Genomic DNA, 19,178 nt, shown 5'->3' on the forward strand with positions numbered 1-19,178 from the left:
CAGGGGACAAACGTTTAGGTTCTACATTGTGACATCATTAAAATACTCCTTCTACAATGTTTAAACATTCTACATTGTGAGATTTCATTTCATTGATATCATGAAACAATTCCTTCATGTATGTATTTTCCTGATGTTTGATCAGAGATATTTTATCAGAGTATCTCTTGTCACACTGATCACAGCTATGAGGTTTCTCTCCTGTGTGTATTCTATGGTGAAGAGTCAGAGTGCTCAATGCAGCAAAACTCTTCCCACATTGATCACAGCTATAAGGTTTCTCTCCTGTGTGTATTCTCTGGTGTGATACCAGATGGCCAGATCGACCAAAACTCTTCCCACATTGATCACACCTATAAGGTTTCTCTCCTGTGTGTGTTCTCTGGTGTAGAGTCAAACTGCGAGATGCAGACAAAACTCTTCCCACATTGACCACAGATATAAGATTTCTCTCCTGTGTGTGTTCTCTGGTGCACTGTCAGCCCTCCAGATACACCAAAACTCTTCCCACATTGATCACACCTATAAGATTTCTCTCCTGTGTGTATTCTCTGGTGTTGAGTCAGAGTGCTAGATTTAGCATAACTCTTCCCACATTGACCACAGCTATAAGATTTCTCTCCTGTGTGTATTCTCTGGTGTTGAGTCAGAGTGCCAAATGTAGTAAAACTCTTCCCACATTGATCACAGCTATAAGGTTTCTCTCCTGTGTGTGTTCTCTGGTGTGATATCAGGGTGGTTAACTGAGTAAAACTCTTCCCACATTGAGTACAGCTATAAGGTCTCTCTCCTGTGTGTGTTCTCTGATGAATTTTAATGCCTGATGAGGTGAATCTCTTCCCACAGTCAGAGCAGCAGTGAGTTCTCTTCCCTGTGGATGTCTGCAGGTGTTTATTGAGGTGTTCTAATGTGGAGAGACTCTTCTCTGCCTCGTCAGCATCATGACGTTGTTGAGGCTCCCCAGAGGATCCACGATAGTTAAGTATCTCTCCTGTGTGAACAACAAAGTCAGACAGATGATTAAAGGCCCACAACAGCGGTAATCCACTGTAAAAGGTGATGCCAACAGCGTAGCCATGATGTTGGACAACAATTGACGTCTGTAATGAATGTTAAAATTATTTGATATTTGCCTTAAAATGAGCAAGAATAGTCATATTTTGTCTTGTTTTCACATTAGTAGTGACATCGATGATTGTAGGCTAGAAATAAGTTATTCATGTTGTTGAAACTCTAAGCAGTGTGCCAGACGACTTTTGGTCTCCAATATAGGCCCCTTTCTGTATTTGCTAAAATTGCGGCACGAGGGCAATTTGATTGCAGAAACTCCTCCCTGCTAATGAGGAAACCACTAGTTATGGATGTACTATATCTGCCTGGAGCAAAAATGGTGAGCAAAGATTTTAGTTTTTCACAATGTATTCTGAATGTGAACGGGGGAAAACTCAGGGGAGTAACCTCCATTTCCAGGTTGCTTATGAGTACATTTCACACTACCTTGGATTATAATTGTAAGGATATTTTTGAATGTCCTGTTTAATAAAATGTTTGCTAAAGCATTAAGAATTATGTGTAATTATTGAAGAACTGCGTTAATGACAGTATCCATTTGGGTGTTGTCAATAAAGTTAAGATTTTATTTATTTATTTAACCAGGTAGGCCAGTTGAGAACAAGTTCTCATTTACAACTGCGACCTGGCCAAGATAAAGCATAGCAGTGCGACACAAACAACACAGAGTTACAAGTGGGATAAACAAACGTACAGTCAATAACATGACAGAAAAATCTATATACAGTGTGTGCAAATGGATTAAGGAGGTAAGGCAATAAATAGGCCATAGTAGCAGAGTAATTACAATTTAGCAAATTAACCTCTATGGGCTAGGCGGGACGAATTCGTCCCACCTACGTAACAGCCACTTGAAGCCTGTGGCGCGATTTTCAAAACCTTAAAAATCCTATTACTTCAATTTCTCAAACATATGACTATTTTACAGCCATTTAAAGACAAGACTCTCGTTAATCTAACCACACTGTCCGATTTCAAAAAGGCTTTACAACGAAAGCAAAACATTAGATTATGTCAGCAGAGTACCAAGCCAGAAATAATCAGACACCCATTTTTCAAGCCAGCATATAATGTCACCAAAACCCAGAAGACAGCTAAATGCAGCACTCACCTTTGATGATCTTCATCAGATGACAACCCTAGGACATTATGTTATACAATACATGCATGTTTTGTTCAATCAAGTTCATATTTATATCAAAAACCAGCTTTTTACATTAGCATGTGACGTTCAGAACTAGCATACAGAACTAGCATACCCCCCGCAAACTTCCGGGGAATTCGCAAACATTTTACTAAATTACTCACGATAAACGTTCACAAAAAGCATAACAATTATTTTAAGAATTATAGATACAGACCTCCTCTATGCACTCGATATGTCCGATTTTAAAATAGCTTTTTGGTAAAAGCACATTTTGCTATATTCTAAGTACATAGCCCAGGCATCACGGGCTCGCTATTTAGACACCCGGCAAGTTTAGCACTCACCATAATCATATTTACTATTATAAAAGTTTCATTACCTTTTGTTGTCTTCGTCAGAATACACACTCAGGACTGCTACTTCAATAACAAATGTTGGTTTGGTCCAAAATAATCCATCGTTATATCCGAATAGCGGCGTTTTGTTCGTGCGTTCCAGACACTATCCGAAATAGTAAAGAAGTGTCACGCGCATGGCGCAATTCGTGACAATAAAATTCTAAGTATTCCATTACCGTACTTCGAAGCATGTCAACCGCTGTTTAAAATCAATTTTTACGACATTTTTCTCGTAGAAAAGCGATAATATTCCGACAGGGAATCTCCTTTTCGGCAAACAGAGGAAAAAATCCCAAAGGCGGGGGCGGTCGGGGTCACGCGCATAAGCCAGTGTCTCTTGATCGGCCACTTGAGAAAGGCGATAATGTGTTTCAGCCTGGGGCTGGAATGACGACATTCTGTTTTTTCCCGGGCTCTGAGCGCCTATGGACGACGTGGGAAGTGTCACGTTAGAGCAGAGATCCTTAGTAAATGATAGAGATGGAAAAGAAGTTCAACAAATGGTCAGACAGGCCACTTCCTGTAAAGGAATCTCTCAGGTTTTGACCTGCCATTTGAGTTCTGTTATACTCACAGACACCATTCAAACAGTTGTAGAAAATTTAGGGTGTTTTCTATCCATATGTAATAAGTATATGCATATTCTAGTTACTGAGTAGGAGTGGTAACCAGATTAAATCGGGTATGTTTTTTATCCAGCCGTGTCAATGCTGCCCCCTAGCCCTAACAGGTTAACGCGGTCACACTCCATCACCACCCCCGAGGTGGAAATGCGATAACCCAGGAAGGAGACGGCTCGTTTGGAGAACTCACACTTCTCAGCCTTGACGTATAGGTCATGCTCCAGCAATCTCCCAAGCACCCTACGCACCAGGGACACATGCTCGGCGCGGGTGGCGGAGTAAATCAGGATATCGTCGATATACACTATCACGCCCTGCCCATGCAGGTCCCTGAGAATCTCGTCCACAAAGGTTTGAAAGACGGCTGGAGCATTCTTCAACCCATACGGCATGACGAGGTACTCATAGTGGCCCGATGTGGTACTAAATGCGGTTTTCCACTCGTCTCCCCCCGAATACGCACCAGATTATACGCGCTCCTGAGATCCAGTTTCGTGAAAAAACGCGCTCCGTGAAATGATTCCACCGCCGTAGCGATGAGAGGTAGCGGGTAACTGAACCGCACTGTAATGGAATTGAGACCTCTATAATCAATGCACGGACGCAGACCTCCCCCCTTTTTCTTCACGAAAAAGAAACTCGAGGAGACGGGTGAAATGGAGGGCCGAATGAACCCCTGTCTCAGAGATTCCGTGACATATGTCTCCATAGCTAACGTCTCCTCCTGGGACAATGGGTACACGTGACTCTTGGGAAGTGCAGCGTTTATCTGGAGGTTTATTGCACAATCCCCCTGTCGATGAGGTGGTAATTTAGTCGCCTTCTTCTTACAGAAAGTGATCGCCAAATCGGCATATTCAGGGGGATAGCGCACGGTGGACACCTGGTCTGGACTCTCCAATGACGTGGCACCTATGGAAACTCCTAGACACTTCCCTGAACACTCCTCTGACCACCCCTGTAGAATCCCCTGTTTCCACGAAATCTGGGGATTGTGATCAGCCAGCCAGGGGACCCCCAGCACCACCGGAAACACAGGTGAATCAATGAGGAAAAAACGAATCCGTTCCTTATGATTCCCCTGCGTCCCCATGTCCAGTGGAACCGTAGACTCCCTGACTAGCCCTGACCCTAATGGTCGGCTATCTAGGGAGTGCACGGGGAAGGGAGAATCTATCGGCACTCGCGGAATGCCCAGCTTAATGGCAAGTCCGCGATCCATAAAGTTCCCAGCTGCGCCTGAATCGACTAGCGCCCTATGCTGGGAAGAGGGAAAAAAAATCAGAAAACAAAATAGGTAAGAACACGTGACCAACAGGGGGATCTGGGTGAATTTGGTGCTGACTCACCTGGGGTGACCGAGAAGTGTTCTGCCTGCCCTATCGACTCCCAGACTGGCTCCTCCAGCACCGGTCGGCCGTGTGTCCTCTCCAACCACAGCTGGTGCAGGAGGAGCCACCTCCTTCGGTGCCCCTTGGCACAGCCCCCCCCCCCCCCCCACCTCCATCGGAGTAGGGGCGGGGGTGCACGGGGGTGGAACGGACAGGACCCTTTCCGAACGCCCGCAGGCAGCCAGCAGATTGTCCAGACGGATGGACATATCGATAAGCTCATCCAGGGACAGAGCGGTGTCTTGACAGGCTAGCTCCCTGCGGACGTCCGCCCGGAGACTGCACCGGTAATGGTCTATAAGGGCCCTGTCGTTCCAACCCGCCCCAGCAGCCAAGGTCCTGAACTCCAGCGCGAAGTCCTGCGCGCTCCTCGTCTCCTGCCTGAGGTGGAACAGCCGCTCACCTGCCGCTCTTCCTTCCGGAGGGTGGTCGAACACGGCCCGAAAGCGGCGGGTGAACTCTGGGTAGTGGTCCCTCGCCGAGTCTGGACCATTCCTGACAGCATTTGCCCACTCCAGAGCTCGGCCCGTCAGGCAGGAAACGAGGGCACTCACGCTCTCCTCTCCCGAGGGAACAGGTCTAACGGTGGCCAGGTACAGCTCAAGCTGGAGCAGAAATCCCTGGCACCCAGCCGCCGCTCCATCATACTCCCTCGGGAGTGCCAGATGAAGCGCGCCAGAGCCAGACGCAGTGGGAGGCGGAGGTGGCTGCGTCGGAGGAGCCGGAGGTGGAGAGAGGAGACCACTCCTCTCCCATCTTTCCATCCTCTCCATCATCTGGTCCATCGCGAATCCGATTCGGTGGATGACAGTAGTGTGGTGGAGCACGCGTTCCTCCATCGAGGGAAGGGGGTTGGCCGCTGCTCCTGCTGACTCCATAGTCATGGTGCGGGATTCTGTAAGACGTGGGTGTTTGCTGACGAGGAATCAAGTGCAGGAAGCAGCGATTCAGGGTATTGGCTTTAATAGGCACAATGGCTAAACGACAAGCCAACCCAAACAGCGCACAGAGCGCACTACCAAACAAAGTGCCCCAAACACAAGGGACAAAACACAGCTTGCGCAAAACACATGCACCACTGAAAATGTACAACAAACAGCGTGTCACCACACACAGCATACAATGAAATTAACGCAATCCCGCACAAAGAAAAGGCGGACCAGCTAATAAAAATAGCCCCGCTAATCACCCCCACATCAGTACTGACCCAGAGACACGGGGGAAAAAAAATAGTCCTATTACTTACTATTCCTCCCGATTAGCCTCTATGGGCTAGGCGGGACGAATTCGTCCCACCTACGTAACAGCCACTTGAAGCCTGTGGCGCGATTTTCAAAACATTAAAAATCCTATAACTTCAATTTCTCAAACATATGACTATTTTACAGCTATTTAAAGACAAGACTCTCGTTAAACTCTATGGGACCGGCGGGACGAATTCGTCCCACCTACGTAACAGCCACTGCCAGCCTGTGGCGCGATTTTCAAAATCTTAAAAATCCTATTACTTCAATTTCTCAAACATATGACTATTTTACAGCCATTTAACCTCTATGGGCTAGGCGGGACGAATTCGTCCCACCTACGTAACAGCCACTTTAACCTCTCTGGGCTAGGCGGGACGAATTCGTCCCACCTACGTAACAGCCACTTTAAGCCTGTGGCGCGATTTTCAAAACCTTAAAAATCCTATTACTTCAATTTCTCAAACATATGACTATTTTACAGCTATTTAAAGACAAGACTCTCGTTAATCTAACCACACTGTCCGATTTCAAAAAGGCTTTACAACGAAAGCAAAACATTAGATTATGTCAGCAGAGTACCAAGCCAGAAATAATCAGACACCCATTTTTCAAGCTAGCATATAATGTCACAAAAACCCAGAAGACAGCTAAATGCAGCACTAACCCTTGATGATCTTCATCAGATGACAACCCTAGGACATTATGTTATACAATACATGCATGTTTTGTTCAATCAAGTTCATATTTATATCAAAAACCAGCTTTTTACATTAGCATGTGACGTTCAGAACTAGCATACCCCCCGCAAACTTACGGGGAATTCGCTAACATTTTACTAAATTACTCACGATAAACGTTCACAAAAAGCATAACAATTATTTTAAGAATTATAGATACAGACCTCCTCTATGCACTCGATATGTCCGATTTTAAAATAGCTTTTTGGTGAAAGCACATTTTGCAATATTCTAAGTACATAGCCCAGGCATCACGGGCTCGCTATTTAGACACCCGGCAAGTTTAGCACTCACCATAATCATATTTACTATTATAAAAATGTCATTACCTTTTGTTGTCTTCGTCAGAATGCACACCCAGGACGTCTACTTCAATAACAAATGTTGGTTTGGTCCAAAATAATCCATCGTTATATATCCGAATAGCAGCGTTTTGTTCGTGCGTTCCAGACACTATCCGAAATAGTAAAGAAGTGTCGCGCGCTTGGCGCAATTCCTGACAATAAAATTCAAAGTATTCCATTGCCGTACGTCGAAGCATGTCAACCGCTGTTTAAAATCAATTTTTACGTCATTTTTCTCGTAGAAAAGCGATAAAATTCCGACAGGGAATCTCCTTTTCGGCAAACAGAGGAAAAAATCCCAAAGGCGGGGGCGGTCGGGGTCACGCGCATAAGCTAGTGTCTCTTGATGGGCCACTTGAGAAAGGCGATAATGTGTTTCAGCCTGGGGCTGGAATGACGACATTCTCTTTTTTCCCGGGCTATGAGAGCCTATGGACGACGTGGGAAGTGTCACGTTAGAGCAGAGATCCTTAGTAAATGATAGAGATGGCAAAGAAGTTCCAGAAATGGTCAGACAGGCCACTTCCTGTAAAGGAATCTCTCAGGTTTTGACCTGCCATTTGAGTTCTGTTATACTCACAGACACCATTCAAACAGTTTTAGAAAATTTAGGGTGTTTTCTATCCATATGTAATAAGTATATGCATATTCTAGTTACTGAGTAGGAGTGGTAACCAGATTAAATCGGGTATGTTTTTTATCCAGCCGTGTCAATGCTGCCCCCTAGCCCTAACAGGTTAAAATCCATTTTTATGCCATTTTTCTCGTAAAAAAGCGATAATATTCCGACCGGGAATGTCCATTTAGCTAAACAGAGGAAAGAAAACAAAGCTTTCGGTCGACGCGGGCACGAGCCTGAGTCTCACAGTACTGTAACCAGCCACTACCCAAACGCGCTACTTTTTTTCAGCCAGAGCCTGCAAAGCCACGATTAAGCATTTTGCCGCCTTCTGAGAGCCTGTCACGGGACAGCTAAGATCCTCACTCTTCCATAAACAGAGACAAGAAGAACGACACCTTGTCAGACAGGCCACTTACTGCATGAAATCTTCTCAGGTTTTTGCCTGCCATATGAGTTCTGTTATACTCACAGACACCATTCAAACAGTTTTAGAAACTTTAGGGTGTTTTCTATCAAAAGCCAATAATTATATGCATATTCTAGTTACTGGGCAGGAGTAGTAACCAGATTAAATCGGGTACGTTTTTTATCCAGCCGTGAAAATACTGCCCCCTAGCCATAACAGGTTAAAAGTTCCTCATGCCGTATCCATACTGTTGTTAGAGCATTAGATGGCTTACATGTCACCAGCTAGACATTTGTCTCGTATGATAATTCTTTTGAACATGCCTAATTTGACAATAGGATGTTGTACTACTCTGAACCCCTCAACATTAGTTCCTATTGCAACAGATGGCAGCCCACATGATTGTGTAACAGAAACTGAGAAAGTTGTCCTACCAAGACCCGATTTGACTTATGTAGCTTTACCTGATGGGGAACTGACTATGTTTGTAGATGGATCATCAAGAAAGAACCATGATGGTACTAATGCGACAGGATATGCTATAGTTACAGACACAGAGGTCTTGGAAGCAGAGCCGTTACCGAGAAACTATTCAGCACAATAGGCAGAAATAGTAGCACTTACCCGTGCGTGTCAGTTAGGGACAGGAAAACGTATTACTATTTACACAGACAGTGCCTATGCATTTAACATAGTACACATATTTGCAGCCCAATGGAGAAACAGGGCAATGGTAACCACTTCTGGGAAACCTATTACACACACTCAGTTGATTTAGAATCTATTAGATGCTGTACTTTTGCCAGAAAAGTTAGCTATTTGTAAATGTGAGGCCCACATTAGAGGGACAGATAGTGTCAGTAACAACAACAGAAAAGCAGATGTGGAAACGAAAAAGGCAGGTCTTAAACCGCAGCCGTCGACACAGCAGTTCTTAAAAGAGGAAGTAAACATAGACAAAGCTATATTAAAATTGTCAGTCTAGAGCACAAGTGATAGGGATTTCGAAATGGGAGAAGTTAGGAGCAATTTTGATGTGATTGGCCTGACTGAAACATGGCTTAAGCCTGATGAATTTACTGTGTTAAATGAGGCCTCACCCCCTGGTTACACTAGTGACCATACCCCCCGTGCATCCGGCAAAGGCGGAGGTGTTGCTAACATTTACGATAGCAAATTTCAATTTACAAAAAAAACAAAAAAACAATGACGTTTTCGTCTTTTGAGCTTCTAGTCATGAAATCTATGCAGCCTACTCACTCACTTTTTATAGCTACTGTTTACAGGCCTCCTGGGCCATATGCAGTGTTCCTCACTGAGTTCCCTGAATTCCTATCGGATCTTGTAGTCATAGCAGATAATATTCTAATTTTTGGTGACTTTAACATTCACATGGAAAAGTCCACAGACCCACTCCAAAAGGCTTTCGGAGCCATCATCGACTCAGTGGGTTTTGTCCAACATGTCTCTGGACCTACTCACTGCCACAGTCATACTCTGGACCTAGTTTTGTCCCATGGAATAAATGTTGTGGATCTAAATGTTTTTCCTCATAATCCTGGACTATCGGACCACCATTTTATTACGTTTGCAATTGCAACAAATAATCTGCTCAGACCCCAACCAAGGAGCATTAACCTGTTAGGTCTAGGGGGCAGCATTTGCACGTCTGGATAAAAAAAATGTACCCGATTTAATCTGGTTACTAATCCTACCCAGTAACTAGAATATGCATATACTTATTATATATGGATAGAAAACACTCTAAAGTTTCCAAAACTGTTTGAATGGTGTCTGTGAGTATAACAGAACTCATTTGGCAGGCAAAACCCTGAGACATTTTCTGACAGGAAGTGGATACCTGATGTGTTGTATTGACTTTAAACCTATCCCATTGAAAAACACAGGGGTTTAGGAATATTTTGGCACTTCCTATTGCTTCCACTAGATGTCACCAGCCTTTACAAAGTGTTTTGAGTCTTCTGGAGGGAGATCTGACCGAACAAGAGCCATGGAACGGTGATGTCCCATTAGACACCTGGCGCGCTACTTCATGTTGGGTACCCTCGTTCCAATACGTTATGAAAGAGTATGCATTCGTCCACCTTGAATATTATTCATGTTCTGGTTAAAAAAGGCCCTAATGATTTATGCTATACAACGTTTGACATGTTTGAACGAACGGAAATATATTTTTTCCCCTCGTTCATGACGAGAAGTCCGGCTGGCTTACATCATGTGCTAACGAGACGGAGATTTTTGGACATAAATGATGAGCTTTTTTGAACAAAACTACATTCGTTATGGACCTGTGATACCTGGAAGTGACATCTGATGAAGAGAATCAAAGGTAATGGATTATTTACATAGTATTTTCGATTTTAGATCTCCCCAACATGACGTCTAGTCTGTATCGCAACGCGTATATTTCTGGGCGCAGTGCTCAGATTATTGCAAAGTGTGATTTCCCAGTAAGGTTATTTTTAAATCTGGCAAGTTGATTGCGTTCAAGAGATGTAAATCTATAATTCTTTAAATGACAATATAATATTTTAACAATGTTTTCTAATTTTAATTATTTAATTTGTGACGCTGACTTGACTGCCGGTTATTGGAGGGAAACGATTTCCTCAACATCAATGCCATAGTAAAACGCTGTTTTTGGATATAAAAATGAACTTGATAGAACTAAAAATGCATGCATTGTCTAACATAATGTCCTAGGAGTGTCATCTGATGGAGATTGTAAAAGGTTAGTGCATCATTTTAGCTGGTTTTATGGTTTTGGTGACCCTGTCTTTGACTTGACAAAACATTACACACAACTCTTGTAAATGTACTGTCCTAACATACTCTAAATTTATGCTTTCGCCGTAAAACCTTTTTGAAATCGTAAAACGTGGTTAGATTAAGGAGATGTTTATCTTTCAAATGGTGTAACATAGTTGTATTTTTGAAAAATTTGAATTTTGACATTTATTTGGATTCAAATTTGCCGCTCTTGAAATGCACCTGCTGTTGATGGAGTGCACCACGGGTGGCACGCTAGCGTCCCACCTAGCCCCAAGAGGTTAAAGTCGTGCTATAAATTCTCAGACAACCCAAAGATTCCTTGATGCCCTTCCAGACTGCCTCTGCCTACCCAAGGACGTCAGAGGACAAAAATCAGTTAACCACCTAACCGAGGAACTCAATTTAACCTTGCGCAATACCCTAGATGCAGTTGCCCCCCTAAAAACTAAAAACATCTGTCATAAGAAACTAGCTCCCTGGTATACAGAAAATACACGAGCTCTGAAGCAAGCTTCCAGAAAATTGGAACGGAAATGGCGCCACACCAAACTGGAACTCTTCCGACTAGCTTGGAAAGACAGTACCGTGCAGTATCGAAGAGCCCTCACTGCTGCTCGATCATCCTATTTTTCCAATTTAATTGAGGAAAATAAGAACAATCCGAAATTTCTTTTTGATACTGTCGCAAAGCTAACTAAAAAGCAGCCTTCACAAATGGAGGATGGCTTTCACTTCAGCATTAATAAATTTATGAACTTCTTTGAGGAAAAGTTCATGATCATTAGAAAGCAAATTACAGACTCCTCTTTAAATCTGGGTATTCCTCCAAAGCTCCATTGTCCTGAGTCTACACAACTCTGCCAGGACCTAGGATCAAGGGAGATACTAAAGTGTTTTAGTACTATATCTCTTGACGCAATGATGAAAATAATCATGGCCTCCAAACCCTCAAGCTGCATACTGGACCCTATTCCAACTAAACTACTGAAAGAGTTGCTTCCTGTGCTTGGCCCTCCTATGTTGAACATAATAAACGGCTCTCTATCCACCAGATGTGTACCAAGCTCACTAAAAGTGGCAGTAATAAAGCCTCTCTTGAAAAAGCCGAATCTTGATCCAGAAATTATAAAAAACTATCGGCCTATATCGAATCTTCCATTCCTCTCAAAATTTTTTGAAAAAGCTGTTGCACAGCAACTCACTGCCTTCCTGAAGACAAACAATGTATACGAAACGCTTCAGTCTGGTTTTAGACCCCATCATAGCACTGAGACTGCACTTGTGAAGGTGGTAAATGACCTTTTAACCTCTATGGGCTAGGTGGGACGCTAGCGTGCCACCCGTGGTGCACTCCATCAACAGCAGGTGCATTTCAAGAGCGGCAAATTTCAATCCAAATAAATGTCAAAATTCAAATTTTTCAAACATACAACTATTTTACACCCTTTGAAAGATAAACATCTCCTTAATCTAACCACGTTTTACGATTTCAAAAAGGTTTTACGGCGAAAGCATAAATTTAGAGTATGTTAGGACAGTACATTTACAAGAGTTGTGTGTAATGTTTTGTCAAGTCAAAGACAGGGTCACCAAAACCATAAAACCAGCTAAAATGATGCACTAACCTTTTACAATCTCCATCAGATGACACTCCTAGGACATTATGTTAGACAATGCATGCATTTTTAGTTCTATCAAGTTCATATTTATATCCAAAAACAGCGTTTTACTATGGCATTGATGTTGAGGAAATCGTTTCCCTCCAATAACCGGAAGTCAAGTCAGCGTCACAAATTAAATAATTAAAATTAGAAAACATTGGTAAAATATTATATTGTCATTTAAAGAATTATAGATTTACATCTCTTGAACGCAATCAACTTGCCAGATTTAAAAATAACCTTACTGGGAAATCACACTTTGCAATAATCTGAGCACTGCGCCCAGAAAAATACGCGTTGCGATACAGACTAGTCGTCATGTTGGGGAGATCTAAAATCGAAAATACTATGTAAATAATCCATTACCTTTGATTCTCTTCATCAGATGTCACTTCCAGGTATCACAGGTCCATAACGAATGTAGTTTTGTTCAAAAAAGCTCATCATTTATGTCCAAAAATCTCCGTCTTGTTAGCACATGATCTAAGCCAGCCGGACTTCTCATCATGAACGAGGGGAAAAAATATATTTACGTTCGTTCAAACATGTCAAACGTTGTATAGCATAAATCATTAGGGCCTTTTTTAACCAGAACATGAATAATATTCAAGGTGGACGAATGCATACTCTTTTATAACGTATTGGAACGAGGGTACCCAACATGAACTCGCGCACCAGGTGTCTAATGGGACATCATCGTTCCATGGCTCTTGTTCGGTCAGATCTCCCTCCAGAAGACTCAAAACACTTTGTAAAGGCTGGTGACATCTAGTGGAAGCAATAGGAAGTGCCAAAATATTCCTCAGCCCCTGTGTTTTTCAATGGGATAGGTTTAAAGGTAATACAACACATCAGGTTTCCACTTCCTGTCAGAAAATGTCTCAGGGTTTTGCCTGCCAAATGAGTTCTGTTATACTCACAGACACCATTCAAACAGTTTTAGAAACTTTAGAGTGTTTTCTATCCATATATAATAAGTATATGCATATTCTAGTTACTGGGTAGGATTAGTAACCAGATTAAATCGGGTACATTTTTTTTATCCAGACGTGCAAATGCTGCCCCCTAGCCCTAACAGGTTAATGATGTCAGACCGAGGCTCTGCATCTGTCCTCGTGCTCCTAGATCTTAGTGCTGCTTTTGATACCATCGATCACCACATTCTTTTGGAGAGATTGGAAACCCAAATTGGTCTACATGGACAAGTTCTGGCCTGGTTTAGATCTTATCTGTCGGAAAGATATCAGTTTGTCTCTGTGAATGGTTTGTCCTCTGACAAATCAATTGTAAATTTCGGTGTTCCTCAAGGTTCCGTTTTAGGACCACTATTGTTTTCACTATATATTTTACCTCTTGGGGATGTCATTCGAAAACATAATGTTAAATTTCACTGCTATGCGGACGACACACAGCTGTACATTTCAATGAAACATGGTGAAGCCCCAAAATTGCCCTCGCTAGAAGCCTGTGTTTCAGACATAAAGAAGTGGATGGCTGCAAACTTTCTACTTTTAAACTCGGACAAAACAGAGATGCTTGTTCTAGGTCCCAAGAAACAAAGAGATCTTCTGTTGAATCTGACAATTAATCTGGATGGTTGTACAGTCGTCTCAAATAAAACTGTGAAGGACCTCGGCGTTACTCTGGACCCTGATCTCTCTTTTGAAGAACATATCAAGACTGTTTCAAGGACAGCTTTTTTCCATCTACGTAACATTGCAAAAATCAGAAATTTTCTGTCCAAAAATGACGCAGAAAAATTTATCCATGCTTTTGTTACTTCTAGGCTGGACTACTGCAATGCTCTACTTTCCGGCTACCCGGATAAAGCACTAAATAAACTTCAGTTAGTGCTAAATACGGCTGCTAGAATCCTGACTAGAACCAAAAAATTTGATCATATTACTCCAGTGCTAGCCTCCCTACACTGGCTTCCTGTTAAGGCAAGGGCTGATTTCAAGGTTTTACTGCTAACCTACAAAGCATTACATGGGCTTGCTCCTACCTATCTTTCCGATTTGGTCCTGCCGTACATACCTACACGTACGCTACGGTCACAAGACGCAGGCCTCCTAATTGTCCCTAGAATTTCTAAGCAAACGGCTGGAGGTAGGGCTTTCTCCTATAGAGCTCCATTTTTATGGAATGGTCTGCCTACCAATGTGAGAGACGCAGACTCAGTCTCAACCTTTAAGTCTTTACTGAAGACTTATCTCTTCAGTATGTCCTATGATTAACCTGTTAGGGCTAGGGGGCAGTATTGACACGGCTGGATAAAAAACATTCCCGATTTAATCTGGTTACCACTCCTACCCAGTAACTAGAATATGCATATACTTATTACATATGGATAGAAAACACCCTAAATTTTCTAAAACTGTTTGAATGGTGTCTGTGAGTATAACAGAACTCAAATGGCAGGTCAAAACCTGAGAGATTCCTTTACAGGAAGTGGCCTGTCTGACCATTTCTTGAACTTCTTTTCAATCTCTATCATTTACTAAGGATCTCTGCTCTAACGTGACACTTCCCACGTCGTCCATAGGCGCTCAGAGCCCGGGAAAAAACAGAATGTCGTCATTCCAGCCCCAGGCTGAAACACATTATCGCCTTTCTCAAGTGGCCGATCAAGGGACTGTGGGCTTAGGCGCGTGACCCCGACCGCCCCCGCCTTTGGGATTTTTTCCTCTGTTTGCCGAAAAGGAGATTCCCTGTCGGAATATTATCGCTTTTCTACGAGAAAAATGTCGTAAAAATTGATTTTAAACAGCGGTTGACATGCTTCGAAGTACGGTAATGGAATATTTAGAATTTTATTGTCACGAATTGCGCCATGCGCGCGACACTTCTTTACTATTTCGGATAGTGTCTGGAACGCACGAACAAAACGCCAATATTCGGATATAACGATGGATTATTTTGGACCAAACCAACATTTGTTATTGAAGTAGCAGTCCTGGGTGTGCATTCTGACGAAGTCAACAAAAGGTAATCAAACTTTTATAATAGTAAATATGATTATGGTGAGTGCTAAACTTGCCGGGTGTCTAAATAGCGAGCCCGTGATGCCTGGGCTATGTACTTAGAATATTGCAAAATGTGCTTTCACCAAAAAGCTATTTTAAAATCGGACATATCGAGTGCATAGAGGAGGTCTGTATCTATAATTCTTAAAATAATTGTTATGCTTTTTGTGAACGTTTATCGTGAGTAATTTAGTAAAATGTTAGCGAATTCCCCGGAAGTTTGCGGGGGGTATGCTAGTTCTGAATGTCACATGCTAATGTAAAAAGCTGGTTTTTGATATAAATATGAACTTGATTGAACAAAACATGCATGTATTGTATAACATAATGTCCTAGGGTTGTCATCTGATGAAGATCATCAAAGGTGAGTGCTGCATTTAGCTGTCTTCTGGGTTTTGGTGACATTATATGCTGGCTTGAAAAATGGGTGTCTGATTATTTCTGGCTTGGTACTCTGCTGACATAATCTAATGTTTTGCTTTCGTTGTAAAGCCTTTTTGAAATCGGACAGTGTGGTTAGATTAACGAGAGTCTTGTCTTTAAATGGTTGTAAAATAGTCATATGTTTGAGAAATTGAAGTAATAGGATTTTTAAGGTTTTGAAAATCGCGCCACAGGATAGCAGTGGCTGTTACGTAGGTGGGACGAATTCGTCCCGCCTAGCCTAGAGAGGTTAAGGCAAGGGCTGATTTCAAGGTTTTACTGCTAACCTACAAAGCATTACATGGGCTTGCTCCTACCTATCTTTCCGATTTGGTCCTGCCGTACATACCTACACGTACGCTACGGTCACAAGACGCAGGCCTCCTAATTGTCCCTAGAATTTCTAAGCAAACGGCTGGAGGTAGGGCTTTCTCCTATAGAGCTCCATTTTTATGGAATGGTCTGCCTACCAATGTGAGAGACGCAGACTCAGTCTCAACCTTTAAGTCTTTACTGAAGACTTATCTCTTCAGTATGTCCTATGATTAACCTGTTAGGGCTAGGGGGCAGTATTGACACGGCTGGATAAAAAACATTCCCGATTTAATCTGGTTACCACTCCTACCCAGTAACTAGAATATGCATATACTTATTACATATGGATAGAAAACACCCTAAATTTTCTAAAACTGTTTGAATGGTGTCTGTGAGTATAACAGAACTCAAATGGCAGGTCAAAACCTGAGAGATTCCTTTACAGGAAGTGGCCTGTCTGACCATTTCTTGAACTTGTTTTCCATCTCTATCATTTACTAAGGATCTCTGCTCTAACGTGACACTTCCCACGTCTTCCATAGGCTCTCAGAGCCCGGGAAAAAACAGAATGTCGTCATTCCAGCCCCAGGCTGAAACACATTATCGCCTTTCTCAAGTGGCCGATCAAGGGACACTGGCTTATGCGCGTGACCCCGACCGCCCCCGCCTTTGGGATTTTTTCCTCTGTTTGCCGAAAAGGAGATTCCCTGTCGGAATATTATCGCTTTTCTACGAGAAAAATGTCGTAAAAATTGATTTTAAACAGCGGTTGACATGCTTCGAAGTACGGTAATGGAATACTTAGAATTTTATTGTCACGAATTGCGCCATGCGCGCGACACTTCTTTACTATTTCGGATAGTGTCTGGAACGCACGAACAAAACGCCAATATTCGGATATAACGATGGATTATTTTGGACCAAACCAACATTTGTTATTGAAGTAGCAGTCCTGGGTGTGTATTCTGACGAAGACAACAAAAGGTAATCAAACTTTTATAATAGTAAATATGATTATGGTGAGTGCTAAACTTGCCGGGTGTCTAAATAGCGAGCCCGTGATGCCTGGGCTATGTACTTAGAATATTGCAAAATGTGCTTTCACCAAAAAACTATTTTAAAATCGGACATATCGAGTGCATAGAGGAGGTCTGTATCTATAATTCTTAAAATGATTGTTATGCTTTTTGTGAACGTTTATCGTGAGTAATTTAGTAAAATGTTAGCGAATTCCCCGGAAGTTTGCGGGGGGTATGCTAGTTCTGAACGTCACATGCTAATGTAAAAAGCTGGTTTTTGATATAAATATGAACTTGATTGAACAAAACATGCATGTATTGTATAACATAATGTCCTAGGGTTGTCATCTGATGAAGATCATCAAAGGTGAGTGCTGCATTTAGCTGTCTTCTGGGTTTTGGTGACATTATATGCTGGCTTGAAAAATGGGTGTCTGATTATTTCTGGCTTGGTACTCTGCTGACATAATCTAATGTTTTGCTTTCGTTGTAAAGCCTTTTTGAAATCGGACAGTGTGGTTAGATTAACGAGAGTCTTGTCTTTAAATGGCTGTAAAATAGTCATATGTTTGAGAAATTGAAGTAATAGGATTTTTAAGGTTTTGAAAATCGCGCCACAGGATAGCAGTGGCTGTTACGTAGGTGGGACGAATTCGTCCCGCCTAGCCTAGAGAGGTTAAAGCAAGGGCTGATTTCAAGGTTTTACTGCTAACCTACAAAGCATTACATGGGCTTGCTCCTACCTATCTTTCCGATTTGGTCCTGCCGTACATACCTACACGTACGCTACGGTCACAAGACGCAGGCCTCCTAATTGTCCCTAGAATTTCTAAGCAAACGGCTGGAGGTAGGGCTTTCTCCTATAGAGCTCCATTTTTATGGAATGGTCTGCCTACCAATGTGAGAGACGCAGACTCAGTCTCAACCTTTAAGTCTTTACTGAAGACTTATCTCTTCAGTATGTCCTATGATTAACCTGTTAGGGCTAGGGGGCAGTATTGACACGGCTGGATAAAAAACATTCCCGATTTAATCTGGTTACCACTCCTACCCAGTAACTAGAATATGCATATACTTATTACATATGGATAGAAAACACCCTAAATTTTCTAAAACTGTTTGAATGGTGTCTGTGAGTATAACAGAACTCAAATGGCAGGTCAAAACCTGAGAGATTCCTTTACAGGAAGTGGCCTGTCTGACCATTTCTTGAACTTCTTTTCAATCTCTATCATTTACTAAGGATCTCTGCTCTAACGTGACACTTCCCACGTCGTCCATAGGCGCTCAGAGCCCGGGAAAAAACAGAATGTCGTCATTCCAGCCCCAGGCTGAAACACATTATCGCCTTTCTCAAGTGGCCGATCAAGGGACTGTGGGCTTAGGCGCGTGACCCCGACCGCCCCCGCCTTTGGGATTTTTTCCTCTGTTTGCCGAAAAGGAGATTCCCTGTCGGAATATTATCGCTTTTCTACGAGAAAAATGTCGTAAAAATTGATTTTAAACAGCGGTTGACATGCTTCGAAGTACGGTAATGGAATACTTAGAATTTTATTGTCACGAATTGCGCCATGCGCGCGACACTTCTTTACTATTTCGGATAGTGTCTGGAACGCACGAACAAAACGCCAATATTCGGATATAACGATGGATTATTTTGGACCAAACCAACATTTGTTATTGAAGTAGCAGTCCTGGGTGTGTATTCTGACGAAGACAACAAAAGGTAATCAAACTTTTATAATATTAAATATGATTATGGTGAGTGCTAAACTTGCCGGGTGTCTAAATAGCGAGCCCGTGATGCCTGGGCTATGTACTTAGAATATTGCAAAATGTGCTTTTACCAAAAAACTATTTCAAAATCGGACATATCGAGTGCATAGAGGAGGTCTGTATCTATAATTCTTAAAATAATTGTTATGCTTTTTGTGAACGTTTATCGTGAGTAATTT

The 19,178-nt window shown here is 42.4% G+C and overlaps 1 pseudogene; it reads right to left on the bottom strand.

Annotated features, from left to right (window-relative positions):
- The window catches only part of LOC145877191 (uncharacterized), a 32,860-nt pseudogene extending 29,362 nt beyond the window's left edge, over positions 1-3,498 (bottom strand).
- Between the last annotated feature and the right edge of the window lie 15,680 nt (positions 3,499-19,178).

This window comes from Salmo salar, unplaced genomic scaffold, assembly GCF_965601325.2.
Source record: "Salmo salar unplaced genomic scaffold, fSalSal1 ptg000694l, whole genome shotgun sequence".
Lineage (NCBI taxonomy): Eukaryota > Metazoa > Chordata > Actinopteri > Salmoniformes > Salmonidae > Salmo > Salmo salar.